This window comes from Pristis pectinata, chromosome 10 (genome assembly GCF_009764475.1).
Source record: "Pristis pectinata isolate sPriPec2 chromosome 10, sPriPec2.1.pri, whole genome shotgun sequence".
In the NCBI taxonomy this organism is placed as follows: Eukaryota; Metazoa; Chordata; class Chondrichthyes; order Rhinopristiformes; family Pristidae; genus Pristis; species Pristis pectinata.
Genome location: NC_067414.1, coordinates 21,871,272 through 21,890,229, shown reverse-complemented (window position 1 = coordinate 21,890,229; position 18,958 = coordinate 21,871,272). Strand labels below are relative to the sequence as shown.

The window sequence follows — 18,958 nt, the reverse complement described above, 5'->3', positions numbered from 1 at the left end:
TCTGAGTGGAAAAAGAACTGTCCCAGCCTATCTAGTCTCTCCTTATAAGATGAGATAAGATATCTTTATTAGTCACATGTACATCGAAACACACAGTGAAATACATCTTTTACCTAGCGTACTCTGGGGGCAGCGCGCAAGTGTCACAATGCTTCCGGCGCCAACATAGCATGCCCACAACTTCCTAACCCGTAAGTCTTTGGAATGTGGGAGGAAACCGGAGCACCCGGAGGAAACCCAAGCGGACACGGGGAGAACGTACAAACTCCTTACAGACAGGCCCTCTAGTCCAGTCAACATCCTTGTGAATCTTTTCTGTGCTCTCTCCAGTTTAATTACATATTTCCTGTTGCATAGTGAGCAGAACTGCACACAATACTCCAAGTGCAGTCTCACCAATGTTTAGTCAACACAATCTGATCCAAACCTGTTAAGTGTGGGGAAACAGGGAATTCAAGTGGCAAGCGTGGGCTGCAGCTCAACATAACCCAGGTCATCGTGATATCTTGGAAAACATGTTGAGGCACTGAATGCACAAATCCACAAGTCCAAAGACACTAGAGAATAATTGATTCCAGCATGGTCACCTGAAGTGAGGGAGTGATATCAAAAGCCTGATGAATCATGTTGAAGTGTTTTATTTTGCTGTTATCCTCATGTCAGAAATAACACCATTCTTCACACTTCAAACAATAATAAAATCAATTAACCAAATGGAAAATTATTTGTTAAAACACGTACTAATGTATAAGTGCAGCATTTGGAAGCATTATTGAATTATCCATCCCCACTCAATATCTCTACCATACAAATCACAGTCGTTCCAGAAAGCAGTTCACTGACACCCTTCTGAAACCAATATCTGTTCAGTTGAAACATTAAGCCAGAATGTGCTTACTTTTTGTCACCAGTGCAGCAGAGAGCCATTGGCAATGTCCTCCTCATGGTCACATTACCTCTGGTGCATTGTAGTGCAGAAATCAGAGATGAGCAGGAGGTCAGATGTTGCCACTGGACTCCCATGGTGGAGCACAAACTTACTGCACTTTGCAAACAGCCCCTCAGCTTTATGCTGGGGTGACCTGGCATGTGCAACACTATCAATAACATTGCCAAACTTGATTGAAAAGGTAAGTGCTTTTTTTTTAACTGTCTCTTTATGTTTTTAATCAATATTTAAATTTAACCTGTTAAATAAATGTAATAGTTTTTTCATGCTTTAATTTTTATCGTAACTTTTAGAATCATAGAGTCATACAGCACAGAAGCAGGCCCTTCAGCCCACTGAATCCTCACTGACAATCAAGCATCCACTTATACTAATCATACATAAATCTTATTTTTATTCTCCCTACGTCCCCATCAGCTTTCCCCAGATTCTATACTTATTCACTTATATAGTAGGGCAATTAGCAGTGGCTAATGAATCTACCAATCAATGTTTCTTGGAGATGTTGGAGGAAACAGGAGCACCTAGAGGAAACCCACGCAGTCACAGGTAGAAGGTGCAAACACCAGATAGACAGGATTGAACATGGGTTGCTGGAGCTGTGTGGCAAAGGTTTACTAGCTGCACCGATGTGCCACTCTAATTATTTCCTAATTATTTATATCGATTTGAACTTTTTAAAATATCTCTGGTCATCAAAGGCCAGCCCCCCATTTCAATCAGTTCCCTGATAGCTGAATAAAGTAAGTGTGACCACAGTAGCAGCATGGACAATGAGCCACATCAATTGTGATCCAGTCGTTAACTCTGGTACTCTCTAATCGACATTGTCTGATATTAGGGATATTTCCAATATCTACAATTTCAATCCTAATTTTCAACTTCTGCATTATTTTTTAAGAATTATTTACATGTTAAAGTCATATTTTTGTTCATTTCTAGAGTAGTTTAATTATTTATTTTTTTATTTTAGAAAACTGATGTATGACATTTGCATAAGAAAAAAAATGAGCTTAAGCACTTGGAGGTTCATTCTGTAAAATGAGTGGTTTGTTTTGCCATTCTGCTTAAAGTGACAAGAAAATGAGCTTAAAAGAAACCCTGTTACTTATCCATATCAAAACATCATTAGACTTTCATTTTACAGGGAGAGTTGAAAGAAGGTTAATGGAAATTGTGTAACTTAGTCTCAACTTATTGGAAAACAAATGTTGCTTTCAGATTTTTTTCCAGCAAATACATAGCTGCCCAACTTTAAGCTTTCATAGCATTTTTTAAATAATTCCTTTCTCATTGAAAGGAGCAGCTTGCTGATAATGTGGAAGAATTATGATAAAAATTTATTAGGTCACTTACTTGGATCATCAGGTAATTAGATTTAAGTAATTAAAAAGGAAACAAATAGCCCCAGACAGCAAGGATTGAACCTATTATTGTCTGGCAATGCCACTGCCATTCTATATAATAACCAATGTATAATTAATAAGAGCCAAATAAGAGCAAAAACAATATCTAGAAGACTTTTATAATTTGAGTGGCATGAAGTAAAAGTTCAGAAAATGTCATATCTGTGTTTGTGTATGCCAAAGCTTATGGGCAGATTGTTCATTGGTGATGTATTAAACTTCCAAAAATCTCTAACCCACCTCTGACCCAAGTAACTAATGAATGCTGACCTTCCTATATCTAAATTAATAAAAGTCACACAATACCAAAAATATCTGAAACCTAAAGATGCAAAACTGGAATTTCTGGAGTCATTGCTTTTCAAAGGCATTTAAAACTGAATCATGTTTGATGATCACCCAACAACCATGTACTGGAGGTTCTGTTAGAGAAGTTTATGAAGCAAAGAAGGCCTTACAATAAGGTTCATCACTAGTTCAATATGAATAAAAATAAAAGGACAATCCAATGCTGAATGGACTCCAACCTAAAATTTTGTAAACTCATGAGAAAAATGATTTTGGTGAATGCAAGGTTGCCAAGCTAAACTAGGCATAAATACACCTTGACAAGATTCATTATTGTTCTGCATTGTTTCCTCTGTGTCCCATGTTCCTTTATCACAGCAATTCTCCTGCTGAGTATTAAATAAATCAAGTATTAAGCACAAGATAACACTTCAGCTCCACACTCCTCACAGATGCAAGCGCCGAGGTGGTTGCTTGTACACTTTGGTCCAATGCATTCTTTTATTTCATCAGAATGTCTACTGACAACACTGTTCATTCACTGAGTTGAAAGCATGCAGTTTCAACTTGGCAACTCACAGCACTGAGTACTGAGCTACAATGACAAACAACAACATAGAAATACAGATGTATTTCTCACTGTGTGCAATGCAGGACTGAACAGCAAAGGGCTGACTCCAGAGCTGATTTGAAGCCCAAAGATCTGAACACAACAGGTCTTATATACTAATATCCTTGGCCAGACTTCTAGTCTTTTAACTTTTAAACTTCTGGTCTATGAAATTTATTAGTATTTATTGAAAAGCACATGACCTGCCTCTGTGTGTTCAGTGTCATGGTGAATGTAGTGGCTTCAGGCCTCTCGACAGTAACAGATGTAACATGATTTTTTTTTGTTTTGTTTGGCAAGGGCAGCATTTATTTCCCATCCACTACTGCCCTTGAGAAGGTAGTGGTGAGCTGCCTTCTTGAACTGCTGCAATCATTCTGGTGAAGGTACTCACACAGTGCTGTTGAGGGGGGAGATCCAGGATTTAGACCCAGCACACAAAAGAAAGGACTGGACATATATTTCCATGTTATGATGGTGTGTGACTTAGAGGGGAACCTTCAAGTCGTGGTGTTCCCTGCTACCTTTGTCCTTCTTGGTAGTAGAAGTTGCAGGTTTGGGTGGTTCTATTGAAATAGACTACATGAGGTATGGCAATTCATTTTGTCGATGATACATTGGCATTCTCGGTGCCTCAGTGGTGGAGAGAATGAATGTTTCAGATTGTTGATGGAATGCTAATCAAATGGGTTGTTCTGTCCTGGATGTTGTCGAGAGTTGTTGGCACTGCTCTCATCCATGGAACTTGCAATGCATTTCATCATGATCCCGATTATGTTTTTTAGATGGTGGAAAGTCTGTCAAAAGGTGAGTTAGTTCCCAGGGATACCCGGCCTCTGATCTGCTCTGGTAGCCATGGACTTAAGTGGCTGGTCCTATTGTTTCTTGTCAATGGTGGCACCAAGGAGACTGATGGTGAAGGACTCGCCAGGAGTAATGTCACTGGATGCCAAAGGTTGGTGATTAGACTCTCTCTTATTGGAGATGATCACGGGCTAGCACTTTGTTATGAGCTCTCTTGCAACTGAGTCTGAAAGATGGGGGTTCAAGTCCTACTCTGGAGACCAAAGCACAAAAGATATAAATGGACATTTGAAATGTTATGAAAGGGTTATGAAAGGTGCTATTTAAATGTTTTTTTTTCATTAATGCAGCAATTTAATTCACTATACTGTGAAATTGGATAGGATAAAAATAAGTGTGCCAAGGAGACAGCAATAGTCATGAAACACCCTGATTAATAATCAGAATGGATAACAACTTCAGGGTCTGGAGCTCTCTTGGAATCCACTCTATCTTTATACTCTACCTTTACTAAATGTTACCAATATAGCAGTAATGAGAGGGAGAGCAGTAATACTCTATAGAATGAAGAAAGGTAAAGAGAAGGTATTAAAAGTTTTGTGGTTTTCAAAGTCAAATATCATCAAGAAAGATGGGATGCATCCAACATTACTAAATGGAAATTGGGGAGTTTCTGGCCATGATCTTCCAGTGGGTGGTGTCAAATGAGTGAAGGACCTTGAATGTTATGGGTCTGTTAAAAAAGGAGAGAAGGAAAGATCAGAAACTCTGAACCTAATGTCAATAATCCAGGACAAAAATTAACTTTAATTGGTTATATCATTCTCGAGTTCCTATATCCAGGATAATCTTCACCATCTTAATTCCTTACTGCAATTAATACCATTTGCTCCTCAAGTTTTTTGTATTTCTTGCATTCCTTTTTATTTCATCAAGTTAGTCAGTTTCAAAATAACACAACAATGCAAAGATGAATTAAGCCTTTAATCAAATTAGTACATTAAGCCTTTAATCAGGTATAATGCTTCCATTTGCATCATAGTAATATGCTTTCACTGTGACATCCCAGTGATAAATAAGAATCAAATTTCGGTGCAAGGGAATAGAGTTAAGATAGAGTTAAGCTTTGGTCTGAGTGTGATTTATACCTCAATGTGGGTAATGACATGCAAAGTGCTGGCTTATTAAAGTTAATTAGATTGGTCCTTCCCTCTCTGATAAAAAAAAATTGATTACATTAATGTTTTTGGTCCAAAGGCATAAATAATTTACCACTAGATTAAACATATCAGAAAAATGCAAGCTGCTATTAATATCAACCAAATGCCCTTTTACGCATAGACAGTTCTATTCACATGACAATAAGTCAGCATGCAAATTGCCTTCAAGTAAAAAGGCACTCTCTAAAAGTTAAGTATAAGCAACAACTTTAAACTGAGAGTTGATAAATTCCTGAATAAGCTGTAATCGCACACAGTGAATGTGGAGATGCTCACAGCATTTAAGAACTGAAGAGAGTACTTGCTGATTCAGTAGGGAGAAGAACAGTGCATGTTCAATGCCAGTGCAGGAATTAATGCAATTAAATTGCTGGAGAGCCTTTTCACATATTACTGGAACTGCAAGGACATAAGATGTAGAAGCAGGAATAGATCATAAATCCCTTGAGTTTAACCTGCCACCAACAATTATGGATTATCTTTTACCTCAAATACCACTTTCCTGCCCTCTCTCCATATCCCTTGAACCTTTTTATACTTAGAAATCTAACAATCTATGTTTTGATGGCAATCAATGCTTGAACCTCTGTTGCATTCATGGAAAATAATTCCGAAGATTCATCGTCCTTCGAATAAAGAAATTTCACCTCATTACAGTACTAAATGGCCTATTATATGTATTCTGAGCCCAAAGATCTTATGGCCTTCGCAAGGGAGGCAGCCTCCCCACATCTAACTGTCAAGCTCTCTAAGAATTGTGTGTAGTTCAAATAAGTCATCTCTCATTCTTCTAAACATTAGAGAACAGAGGCCTACCCGACTCAATTTCTCCTCTTTTTACCACCAATCATTGGAATGAGTCTCATGAATCTTCTCTGCACTCCATCTTTAGCAAGTATGTTCATCTTTTGGCAAGGAAATTAAAATTATACACAGTACTCACGATGTGGTTTCATCAAGACCCTATATAAATGTACTGAGACATTTTTACTCTTGATTTTAAATCCCCTCACAACAAAGACCAACATACCATGTGCCCGCCAAAACAAAATAAAAGGAACTTAGCAGTTCAAGCAACATCTGTGGAGGCAAAGAGATGGTCAATATTTCAGGTCAAGGCCCTGCATCAGGACTGTTTTTGCTCCAGTTTCCAACACCTGCAGTGTCTCCTGTGATACCATTTGCCATACTAGTTGCCTACTGCCCCTTATGTTAGTTTTCAGTGATGTGTGTAAAGACATGCAGGTTCCTTTGAACATCAACATTCCCCAGTTTCTCACCATTTGAAAAACACTCAGCATTTCTGTTTTTTCAACCTTGGAAATCTCACATTTCCACCTTGTATTGCTGCTGGCATGTTGTTGCCCTCTCACTTTGCTTGTCTATATCCTTTTGAAAATTCTTTCCATTCTCATAGCTGCTCAAGTTCCCATCTAGTTTTGTGTCATCAACATAGAAACATACAATTCAGGCCCTTCAGCCCACAAAGCTGTGCTGAACATGTCCCTACCCTAGAAATTACTAGGCTTACCCATAGACCTCTACTTTTCCTCAGCTCCATGTACCTATCCAACAGTCTCTTAAAAGACCCTATCGTATCCGCCTCCACCACCGTTGCCGGCAGCCAATTCCACATACTCACCACTCTCTGAGTAAACAACTTACCCCTGACATCTCCTCTATATCTACTCCCCAGCACCTTAAACCTATGTCCTCCTGTGGCCACCATTTCATCCCTGGGGAAAAGCCTCGGACTATCTACCCGATCAATACCTCTTATCATCTTATACACCTTTATCCGGTCCCCCCTCATCCTCCGTCACTCCAAGGAGAAAAGGCCAAGTTCCCTCAACCTGCTTTCATAAGGCATGCTCCACATTCCAGGCAGCATCCTTGTAAATCTCCGCTGCACCCTTTCTATGGCTTCCACATCCTTCCTGTAGTGAAGTGACCAGAACTGGGCACAGTACTCCAAGTGGGGTCTGACCAGGGACCTATATAGCTGCAACAATACCTCTCGGCTCCTAAATTCAATTCCCTGATTGATGAAGGACAATACACCATATGCCTTCTTAACCACAGAGTCAACCTGTGCAGCCGCTTTGAGCATCCTATGGACTCGGACCCCAAGATCCCTCTGATCCTCCACACTGCCTAGAGTCCTACCATTAATACTATATTCTGCCATCATATTTGACCTACCAAAATGAACCACTTCACACTTATCTGGGTTGAACTGCATCTGCCACTTCTTAGCACAACTTTGCATCCTATCTATGTCCCGCTGTAACATCTGACAGCCCTCCAAACTATCCACAACACCTCCAACCTTTTTGTCATCCGCAAACTTACTAACCCACCCCTCCACTTCCTCATCCAGGTTGTTTATAAAAATCACAAAGAGCAAGGGTCCCAGTACAGATCCCTGAGGTACACCACTGGTCACTGACCTCCATGCAGAATATGACCCTTCAACAACCACTCTTTGCCTTTCGTGGGCCAGCCAGTTCTGGATCCACATTGCAATGTCCCCTTGGATCCCATGCCTCCTTACTTTCTCAATGAGCCTTGCATGGGGTACTTTATCAAACGCCTTGCTGAAATCCATATACACTACATCTACTACTCTCCCTTCATCGATGTGTTTAGTCACATCCTCAAAAAATTCAATCAGGCTCGTGAGGCAGGACCTTCCCTTGACAAAGCCATGCTGACTATTCCTAATCATATATACCTTTCCAAATGTTCATAAATCCTGCCTCTCAGGATCTTCTCATTAGCTTACCAACCACTGAAGTAAGACTCACTGGCCTATAATTCCCTGGGCTATCCCTACTCCCCTTCTTGAATAAGGGAACAACATCTACACCCCTCCAATCTTCTGGAACCTCTCCCATCTCCATTGATGATGCAAAGATCATCGTCAGAGGCTCCGCAATCTCTTCCCTCGCCTCCCACAGCAGCCTGGGGTACATCTCATCCAGTCCCGGTGACTTATCCAACTTGATGCCTTCTAAAAGTTTCAGCACCTCCTCTTTCCTAATATCTACATGCTCAAGCTTTTCAGCCTGCTGCAAGTCCACACTACAATCCCCCAGATCTTTTTCCCTAGTGAATACTGATGTAAAGTATTCATTAAGTATCTCCACCATTTCTTCCGGATCCATACACACTTTCCCACTGCTGCACTTGATAGGCCCTATTCTTTCGCATCTTATCCTCTTGCTCTTCACATACTTGTAGAATGCCTTGGGGTTTTCCTTAATCCTGCCCGCCAAGGCCTTCTCATGTCCCCTTCTGGCTCTCCTAATCTCCTTCTTAATCTCCTTCCTATTAGCCTTATACTCTTCCAGATCTCTAACATTACCTAGCTCTCTGTACCTTTTGTAAGCTTTTCTTTTCCTTTTGACTAGATTTATTATAGCCTTTGTACACCATGGTTCCTGTATCCTTTCGTGACTCCCCTGTCTCATTGGAACATGCCTATGCAGAACTCCACACAAATATCCCCTGAATATTTGCCACATTTCTTCCGTACTTTTCCCAGACAACATCTGTTCCCAATTTAATCTTCCAATTTCCTGCCTGAGAGCCTCATAATTCCCTTTACTCCAACTAAACACCTTCCTAGTCTGTCTGTTCCTATCTCTCTCCAGTGCTGACGTAAAGGAGATAGAATTATGATCACTATCACCAAAATGTTCACCCACTGAGAGATCTGACACCTGACCAGGTTCATTTCCCAATACCAAATCAAGCACAGCCTCTCCTCTTGTAGACCTATCTACATATTGTGTCAAGAATCCTTCCTGAACACACTTAACAAACTCCACCCCAACTAAACCCCTCACTGTCTGGAGATGCCAATCAATGTTTGGGAAATTAAAATCCCCCATCACAACAACTCTCTTATTCTCACACCTTTCTAGGATCTGCTTCCTTATCTGCTCCTCAATATCCCTGTTACTATTGGGCAGCCTATAAAAAACACCCAGTAAAGTTATTGACCCCTTCCTGTCCCTAACCTCCACCCACAGAGACTCCATAGGCAGTCCCTCCATGACTTCCACCTTTTCTGCAGCCGTGACACTATCTCTGATCAACGGTGCCACTCCCCCACCTCTTTTGTCTCCCTCCCTGTCCTTTCTGAAACATCTAAAACCTGGCACATGAAGCAACCATTCCAGTCCCTGAGCCATCCAAGTCTCCGTAATGGCCACCACGTCACAGCTCCAAGTATCGATCCAAGCTCTAAGCTCATCCGCCTTGTTTACAATACTCCTTGCATTAAAATAGACAGATCTCAAACCTGACTGAGCATGTCCCTTCTCTATCACCTGCCTATCTTACCTACTACTAGCTTTCTCTATTTGAGAGCCAAGCACCTCTTCCCCAGTCTCTCCAGTTTGGATCCCACCCCCAAACTTGGAAATGTATTGGTTCCTCCCAGCTAACTCATCAAAACAGATTGTGAATAGTTCCTCAGTTTGCAGTCCCACTAGTCACAGCCTACCGACTGGAGAAGTAGCAATTTATTACTTTTTTTTTGTTTTCTAATTGTTAACCAACTCTCAATCCATGCTAATATATCATTCACTTTTTATGTATCCTAACATTGTGCACCTCCCCATTGCATAGACCTTATTGAAAGCCTTCTGAAAATCCAAATGTCCACCAGTTCTTTTCATCTACTTCACTGGTTACCTCCTTAAAGAACCCTAACAAATTGGTCATGATTTTCCTTTCATAATCCATATTGATTCTGATCAATCATATTATTATTTTCCAACTGTCTTGTAATCACACCCAGAACTTTTACCGCTACTGATGTCAGGCTAACAATTTGGTAGTTTCCTGTTTTCTCTCTCTCACTTTTATTAAAGGATGATGTTACATTTGCTAGGTTTCAATCGGCAGGCACCTTTTCATAATCTATAAAATTTTGGAAGATGATAGCCACCTCTTTCAAAATTCTGGAATGTAGATCATCAGATCCTTGGGAATTACCCATTTTCAGGCTCATTAAATTGCTCTTATAGTACTTACTTACCATCACATGTTTCTTGCATATCCTCATTTATATCCTTGATTCTCCATTGTTTGAGGGTGATTCTTTTTCACCTTCTTTCATAAATATTTGTTTAATTCCTGTACCATTTCCCTTTTCCCCATCATAAATTTTCCCATCCCTACATGTGAATGACCCACATTTGCACTTGTTGGTATTTTCCTTCTGATTTATAGATTTGAATAATCTCTCTTTGACAGAAAATTCCAAGATTCACAACCATGTGACGGTCTTGAATTCTTGATCTTATCCTGTGACTGAGGTCCATTTTTCTAGATTCCCATGCCAGAGGAAACATACTTATAGCTCTTACGCTGTCATCTGCCTTCAGAATCTTTTATTCTTCCGAGCTCCATTGAATATTAGCCTATTCTGCCCGGTCTTTCTTTATAAAGTAACTTCATGATCCAAGGACATTGAAAGCAAAAAAAAAGTAATTGTAATGGTCTGTTCATGGATTTCAGAAGTAATTTCCAAAGATCTGGCAACAGATTCTGCAATCAATGTGTAAATGTTGGCTATTTTGAAAAGTATTAATTTTCTCCATTATGGTTCCACTTTTACTAAAGGTGACATCTACAATGAATCAATGCAGCTCAGCAATATTTTAAGATGTAATTTCTTAATAAAAAAACCTTTTCCCATTAAAAAAAAATTTCCTTGATGTATTTAAAACTATCAATGGTGCAGTTTAATTGCTACAATTAAAAATGGATCCATTAATTTTTTTATTATTGTGTTCAGTCCACTACCTGTGAGTAACTAAATTACTGAAAATTACACATAAAAAGTGTCCTAAACCATTTACTAGTTACACTGACATACAACAATCTGTATCCTATCATTCATTTTTAACTTGAATTCTGTGCATTTGGATTAGCTTTTAAATTGTGACCATTTTATCTGAAAACGGTTAATCTCCTTGAAGGCTGACCAGTGAGCACAATTCACCAGGAACTGATAATGTGCATTATTTCATTCAGGTGTTTGGTCAGTTTTGTGGCTAAAGGCATGATTCCAGGCAAATAATAGCAAAATAACTTAGCAGAAATTCCAGATCCTACTTCCAGAACTGCACTGATGAACCGCAAAGAGGTGTGCATTTACATTGTAGCTGTTATAGTAAAAACTGTTTTATTTGTCTAGCATCAGCAGGGGGGTTGGGACATTTTAGTGCACTTACCAGCTAGTCAGTTTCATGGCATCCTCCTGAGCTACCAAAAATAGTGCCAGTGAAGATTGACAACCATGAGGCCCACTATCTACAATAACACGTCTTGGAGGAAGGGATATTAAAAATGTAAATAAGAACTGAAGCTTACTTTTGCCTCTCTCTGCGACTCCTGCAGAGCTGGTCAGCTGTGGAATGTAATGCACATTCCCCCAGAGACAGAGAAGCCTCCTTTCATCTTATTGCCATTTTAGTGATGGGCCTGTGTCTACCAGGGAGAACCTCCACTGTTTTTTCCTGACTTTGCATCTGTGAGAATGTGTACATAGATGGAAAAAGTCAGGATTCAGCTTATATATTCCAGCACATGTAAAAATGCGAATCTGAAATTGGGGTTTGAGCAAAGACTAGATGAAAGTAGAGTGCAACTGCTTTGATTCAACCATAGGAACAGGAGTTGCCTCTCAGATCTTCTGCCATGTTAGATTGTATGTTAGGTTATGTTATAACCTTTGATGCCCTTGTCAAATTTTCATCTGGGGAGAGAGCTTCAGTTTCCAGTACTCTTGGTATGATAGAGGGCTTCTGGACAATACCACTGAATGACACCCCAGAGAAGATATTATAAAATCATTGAGATGTCACACTACAGAAGGGGCTATTCAGCCCATCTAATTAATGCCAACTCCAAGTGGAACAATCCCATCAACCCCATTCTCCTGCTTTATCGCCATTGCTCTACAAGTTATCTTCTTTCAAGTAGCTATCCATTCCCGTTTGAAGGAACACTGAAAGAAAAACAGAAAATGCTGGTAAGTTCAGGTAGGTCTGTGAGGAGAGGAACAGAGCCACTGTTTTCAATGGCCTTTCATCAAAACTAGGAGCAGCATTCTGAGTTTTCAGTTTTCCTTTCTGGAGGCTGTGCTTGACCCTATTTCTACTACTATTACAGTGACTTCCAGATTATACCTAATTTCTGATTAAAGAAGTGTTTTCTGATATCCCACTTATTTCTTTTCCCAAAATGTTATATCTATTCCCCTTGGTCCTTGAATTTCTTCTAATGGGACTGACTTCTTTCTATTTACCCTCGTAAGCCTGTCAATTCCCTTTGCTTCAAGGGAACAACGCTGCCCCTTCCTCCTTCTGGATTTTTGAAACACTCTACTCCAGAGACCTGCATAGGCTGAGTCATAGAATGTATTCAAGCCAGATGTTTGGTGCTTTGGAGACAAGATTTATGGGGAACAGGCAAGAAAATGGAGCTAAGGTCAAGATTGGACCAACCATGATCTTACTCAATGGCAGTGTAGGCTTGAGGAGCCACTTGGTCTACTCTTCCTCCTAGTACTTATTTTCTTATTCAGTCTCAGTCCCACCCCCCCCCCCCCACCAACAAAACCTTTATATATCTAATGAAGAGGTCCTAACACAAAGCTTCAGTATGAACCCATTCCATATCTACCTCAACTCGTAGACCGAAAATGCTCCAGTAAAGTTGTGGCTGTGCTTGCATGGCATCTTAACTGTTTTTACAATCACTGATCCAAAGCTTATAAAAGTCCTTTGGATCTGACCACTAACAAGGAAATTAAATCTCAGCATTAAGTCAACAAAATGAAGTTGTCAAGGAGGATTATGAATTGCGCAGACAAACGTAACGACCAAAATTACTAACTGCTGTTATAAAGATCCAGCAATAAATTAACCAAAAAGAGCATGGAGCATTGAGCATTGAGTTGGATAAACTGCATCACAGTTATTCATTGTCATGTCTGGCTTGACAAACCTCAATGATCCCACCTGAAACCAGTAGCAAACGAAAGCAAATTGCAACACCGACCATCTCACAGCTGGGCTTGCAAACTTGAATACATCATACTTGATCTCCTTATCAAAGTCATTGATATAGGTTAGTGTAGCCCACTAACCTGAAAATCACTAACATTATACAAGATGCCCAGCACAGAAGCAGGCTATTCAGCCCAATCAGTCCATATTTGTGCTGCACTCGAGTCTCCTTCCATCTTTTCACATTTACATCTATCAGTATTCCCCTACATACCTTTTTCCCCCACATTCTTAAGCCTTTCTTTAAGTATACCATTCACTTCAACCACTCCCTGTGGCTGTGAGTTCCATATTCTCATCACTCTTTGTGTAAAGCAGTTTCTTCTAAATTCCCCATTGGGTTTCTCGGTGACAATCTTATACTAATGGTGTCCAGTTGTCCAATCCCCCACCAGTGGAAACCATCCCATTGCATCCACTCTATCAAAACCCTTCACAATCTTAACAACCTCTAAGATTTCATCACATCTCCCACCCCTTTGTACCCCAAATGGTCTTTCTCAAGTGAAGATTACAACATTTAAAAGGATTGGTACGTGAATAGGAAAAGTTGAGAGGGGTATTGGCCAAACACAGGCAAATGGGATTAGCTCAAGTAGGCAACATGGTCAGCCAAGTTAAGCTGAAGGGCCTGGTTCTGTGCTGTACAACTCCATGACTCGATGAGTCTGTGAAGAGAGAGCCAGTCTGTTCACGCTTTCTTATACATATAATTTTGTATTGTTTGTAGCATCCTTGTAAATCCCCTCTTCATCTTCTCCATTGCCCTTCTATTTTTTTTCGTAATATGGCAACCGGAACCATTTACAGTACTCTAAGTGCTGTCTAACTAAAGTTTGATATAAGTTTAGCATTTCAATTTTCAGAGCTACTTTCAATTTTATTCCTCTTGAAATAGATCCTAATGGTTTGTTTGCATTTTTATGTAATCTGTGGTACAACTTTTAGTGCTGACCTGTTTATTCCTCCACACTGTTTTCAGTCTGTTAACCAGACTTATTCCATGTTAATATATTTCCCCCATGCCCATAAAATTAATATATTTGTAATAACCTCTCGTACAGCACTTCATTGAACATTGTTTAAAAATACAAATGCACTAAAATCACTGGCTTACATTATCTCCCTTGCTGACTAGAATTTCAAGAAGATCACTGGGACATTTGGTTTAGAATTTCCTATAAAGACAATATCAGCTAATTTTTTGTGCAAACTATCTGATAAGGTGGTGTTCGTATTTGTCTATTTTTTCCAAGGTCTTGTATACAACAAACACTAATAATTCCAGAACCCTGCCACATCCTGTCCAATCAACCATACCCGTTAATTTCCATCAGCTCCTTGTGTGTCAAACACATTAATTTTAAAATTTCCAGGATTACAAATAATTCCATGGACTTGTATCACCCAGGCCCTACATCCTGATCCCATGTTGCAACAATGACTACAATTCAGCAACACTGAATTGATTGAGCTTGCTGTGGACATCTTGAAGTCATGGAAGTACCCTATAAATATAGTTTTTTTTTCCATCCATTTCATGACAGTGCTTTTAAATTTCAGGCATCCTCTGTCTCTGTCATCTTTTTGCTTTGTTATTATTGACAATGCTTCCAGCATTGTAATTTTAGTCGTGTAGTTCTCTCCCCAATATGTTTCTGTTTTGTTATAGCCCTTGCCTTCTTCAACAGTTCCTTCAAAATATTTACCATTGACTACATTCTCCCAATCCTTCCTCCACCCATGCTCCCCTTGTCAAGCATTCTACCTTGGTTCCCAATGTTAAAGACACTATTTAAGTGAAATTAGCATTAATCCTTATGTTGTTGGCCTCAAATATGAGAGGTTATTAGCAAATAGATGAGAGATCATTACACATAAATTTGTTTAATGCAATAGCGTATGGCTGCTTGTTAGCATAATACATTACTGAGGTACTTTAAATGACTACAAAACACACCAAAGTGAAAATAATATATTTTCCTTGGTGCAAGAAACTTAGATAAAAAATCTTTTATTGAAATTCAACTGCATCACCAAGTTGTTGAAGACTAACTGGTCTTGATGTGTCCTTACAGTCTTGTCAAGCCTTATTTTGATAAAGTGCAAATACCAAAACAATGCCTAATGATTTCATCAGTCTTAATTATAACAGTGATTTAATACTGTAAGCCAAATATAGACCAAAGGTTGATGAAATTAATGAAAAATATATTGGACACGTAAGCAGTAATTATTAGGTCCAGTTTTTATGAGTTTAATGCAGCACTTTAAAACATGGAGCAGGATTGCCAGCCACAGAACCTGGTCGGTCTGTTCAAACTTAAAAATCTGATAAAGTGTGGACTATTTCCAATTGGTTTTCTGTTTCTTTATAATACTCAACATTGGGAACATGCCATACATAGTGAAACAAATCAAATTTTAGCAAGAATATTTTTGTCTGGCATGCCTAGTTTTATCTCTGGGATGCATTTTGGAAATATGCATACCCAGATTCATAGTATGCAGCACTGACACTGCAAATTCCATGTTGGAACAATACCTGAGTTTGTGGGAATTTCAAAGATAACAATGGAAAACATTATTAACATTAGATTGTTAATCGGAATCGCATCAAATTTAAAAGTATTGAGAGAAGGTTGTGACAAAAGGCATTACCAGAACATCAGGTTTTTTTGTTCTGGTGCTGCCTTTTACCACAACTTATAGCTACTGGTTGATTGGTGTGCTTTTACTGCTTTCCCTTCAGAGTTCTGGAATTTGGCTTTTCTACAAATTCATTTTATTTATCATTTAAAATTATAGGCACTTCATGTGTCGATATGTTATTCAATATATATTTCACGCCACAAAAATGCAGTTAGCAGATTTTGAATCAGTATAAAAATATATATTCTACTCAAAATCAGGTTAAGCTTAAGTTCTCATTTTCAATAGCATTATGTTAATCATTTCCTTGAAAGTTTTATTCCATTTAAAGGTCAATGGCTATATACACTCACTGACAGTGAACTTTAATAAAGAAACCTACTGAGTCTTAATTAAACTTTCAGGGAAGGTGGCCTATTAATTTTTGTTTTACCCAAGTCTGTTATCAAGGGAGAATCACATATTTCAGAAGGCTCTTGATGGCAACTGATTGGTATTATTTGATACTATTGAAACCACAAGTACACTTGGAAAATTAAAGACACCAAATATTTTTGAAATGCGGCCCAGCTACAACTTAGAAAAAAAAACTTTGGAAAAACTTCAGCAGTTGGGATGAAACGGGCAATTATCAGCGATAGAATTAATTCATGAAATGTAATCCTGACAGACATCATTATTTCATAATTAACATGAGGCTGATAGAAATTTCAATAAAAATGATAATGAGGATTGTTCAGTGGCCAGTTCTTTCTGCCATATTAAAATTCATTTCCTTTTATAGAACCAAGTGAATAGAAGAGGCCAAAGAGCCTTTTTGTTGAATATAATTTACTATTTTCCTCAACTATAAAAATGTCTTTTTCCTTCACTGACTTTGATTGAGGTCAGCCTTACACCCACAATGCCAACCTGGCCAAGATCTAATTTATAGATCAACGCTGAAACAAAAAAAAACAAATAAATAAGCAGAATGACAGCCACTGAACTGTGTTATTTATTACGAACCCACCACCAAACATCAGCTCGTGTTTTCCAGTAGTCAGTTGGTCTTCTTTCCTTCAATGTTGCCTCCTTACTGCTTCTAAGCTTGCAGAACCTACCTCTACTTCCTTCCCAAGATCTGCAACAGCACTTGCATCTGTCTTTCTTGTCCCTCGGAACTTATTTATTCCTACTTTTGATTTGTTTTTCCCTATGTTGTTCAGTCCTTTCCTACATACATGTTGCCATCCTCCATTACCTTAATGATACAAAACTGGGTGTAATGATGTATGCTGAGGAGAATGCAAAGAAGTTTCAAAGTGATTTGGACAAGTTGATTGAGTGGGCATATATAGGGCAGATAGAGTCATAGAGAAATACAGCACGGAAACAGGCCTTTTGGCTTAACTGGTCCATGCCAACCACAGCATTCTCCCTGCTAGTCCCAGTTGCCCGCGTTTGGCCCATAACCCTCCAAGCCCTTCCCCTCCATGTACCTATCCAAGTGCCTCTTAAATGTTGCAATTGTACCCGCCTCAACCACTCCTTCTGGCAGTTCATTCCAGGTACTCACTACCCTCTGTGTGAGGAGTTTCAGCTCTCTTTTAAATCTGTCCCCTCTTATCTTGTATCTGTGTCCTCTAGTTTAGGACTGCCAACCCTGGGGAAAAGACCATGACTGTCCATCTTATCCATACCCCTCATGATTTTATAAACTTCTTTGAGGTCGCCCCTCATTGTCCTATGCTCTAAGGAATAAAGATCCAGCCTGGCCAACCTCTCCCTATAACTCAGGCCCTCCAGTCCAGGCAGCGTCCTCGTAAGTCTCTTCTGCACCCTCTCCAGCTTGACAATGTCTTTCCTATAACAGGGTAACCAAAACTGTTCACAATACTCCAAGTGCGGCCTCACCGACACTGATATAACTGCAACATAATGCCCCTGCTCCTAAACTTGATGCCCTGACTGATGAAGGCCAGCATGCTAAACGCCTTCTTCACCACCCTGTCTACTTGCGCAGCTGCTTTCAGCAAAATGTGCACCCGTGCTCTCAGGTCCCTCTGTTCCACAACATTAGTCAGTGTCCTGCCATTCACTGTATAAGTCCTACCCTAGTTTTACTGTCCAAAATGGATCAACTCACACTTACCTAAGTTGAAATCCATTTGCCATTCCTCAGCCCATCTCCCTAACTGATCAAGATCTCTCTGTAATTCATTGAAGCCTGCTTCACTATCAACAAGACCCCAAATTTAGTATCATCAGCAAACTTGCTAATCATGCCAGATACAGTACAAAGCAGATAAAAGTGAAATTGTCCACTTTGATATAATAAATGGAAAGTTGGAATATTTGGTATTACATTGGGAAGTGATAGTGTACAAAGGGACTTGGATGCTCTCGTATACTAGAAGCAACCATGCAGATGCAGTTAAGAAGACAAATGGTATGTTTGCCTTCATTGTAAGAGATTTTGAGTACAGGAGCAAGGATGTCTTGCTACAATTACACAGGCTCTTCAGGAGACCACATGCGGAATATTGAGTGAAGTCTATGTCTCTTTACATAAGGAAGGTTATTCTTGCCATTGAGGGAGTGCAACAGAAGCTCACAAGTTGATTCTGGTAGAGCAGGACTATTGCATGAGTAGACACTGGGTTGGCAAGGCCTGGAGAGACTAGAGTTTAGAAGAATGATATAACATTTCATTGAACTACAGGAAATTCTGATGCAGCTTGCCAGACTGGAGGCTGGGAAGATGTTCTCCCTGTCTATGGGGTTCTAGAATGTGAGGTCGTAGTCTCAGAATACAGGGTCTGTCCATGAAGGCTTAGATAAGAATTTATTTTCACTCAGAAGATGATGAATTTGTGAAATTCTCTCCTACAGAAAACTGTGGAAGCTGATTGGTAAATATTTTTAAAGCAAGAACTAGATAAATTCCTAGACCCAAA

At 39.4% G+C, this 18,958-nt stretch overlaps 1 long non-coding RNA gene across 2 annotated transcripts in view; it reads right to left on the bottom strand.

Moving 5' to 3' along the window:
* LOC127575401 (uncharacterized) overlaps window positions 1-18,958 on the bottom strand; it is a 161,413-nt gene that overhangs the window by 13,134 nt on the left and 129,321 nt on the right. The gene's annotated exons all lie outside the window — the stretch shown is intronic.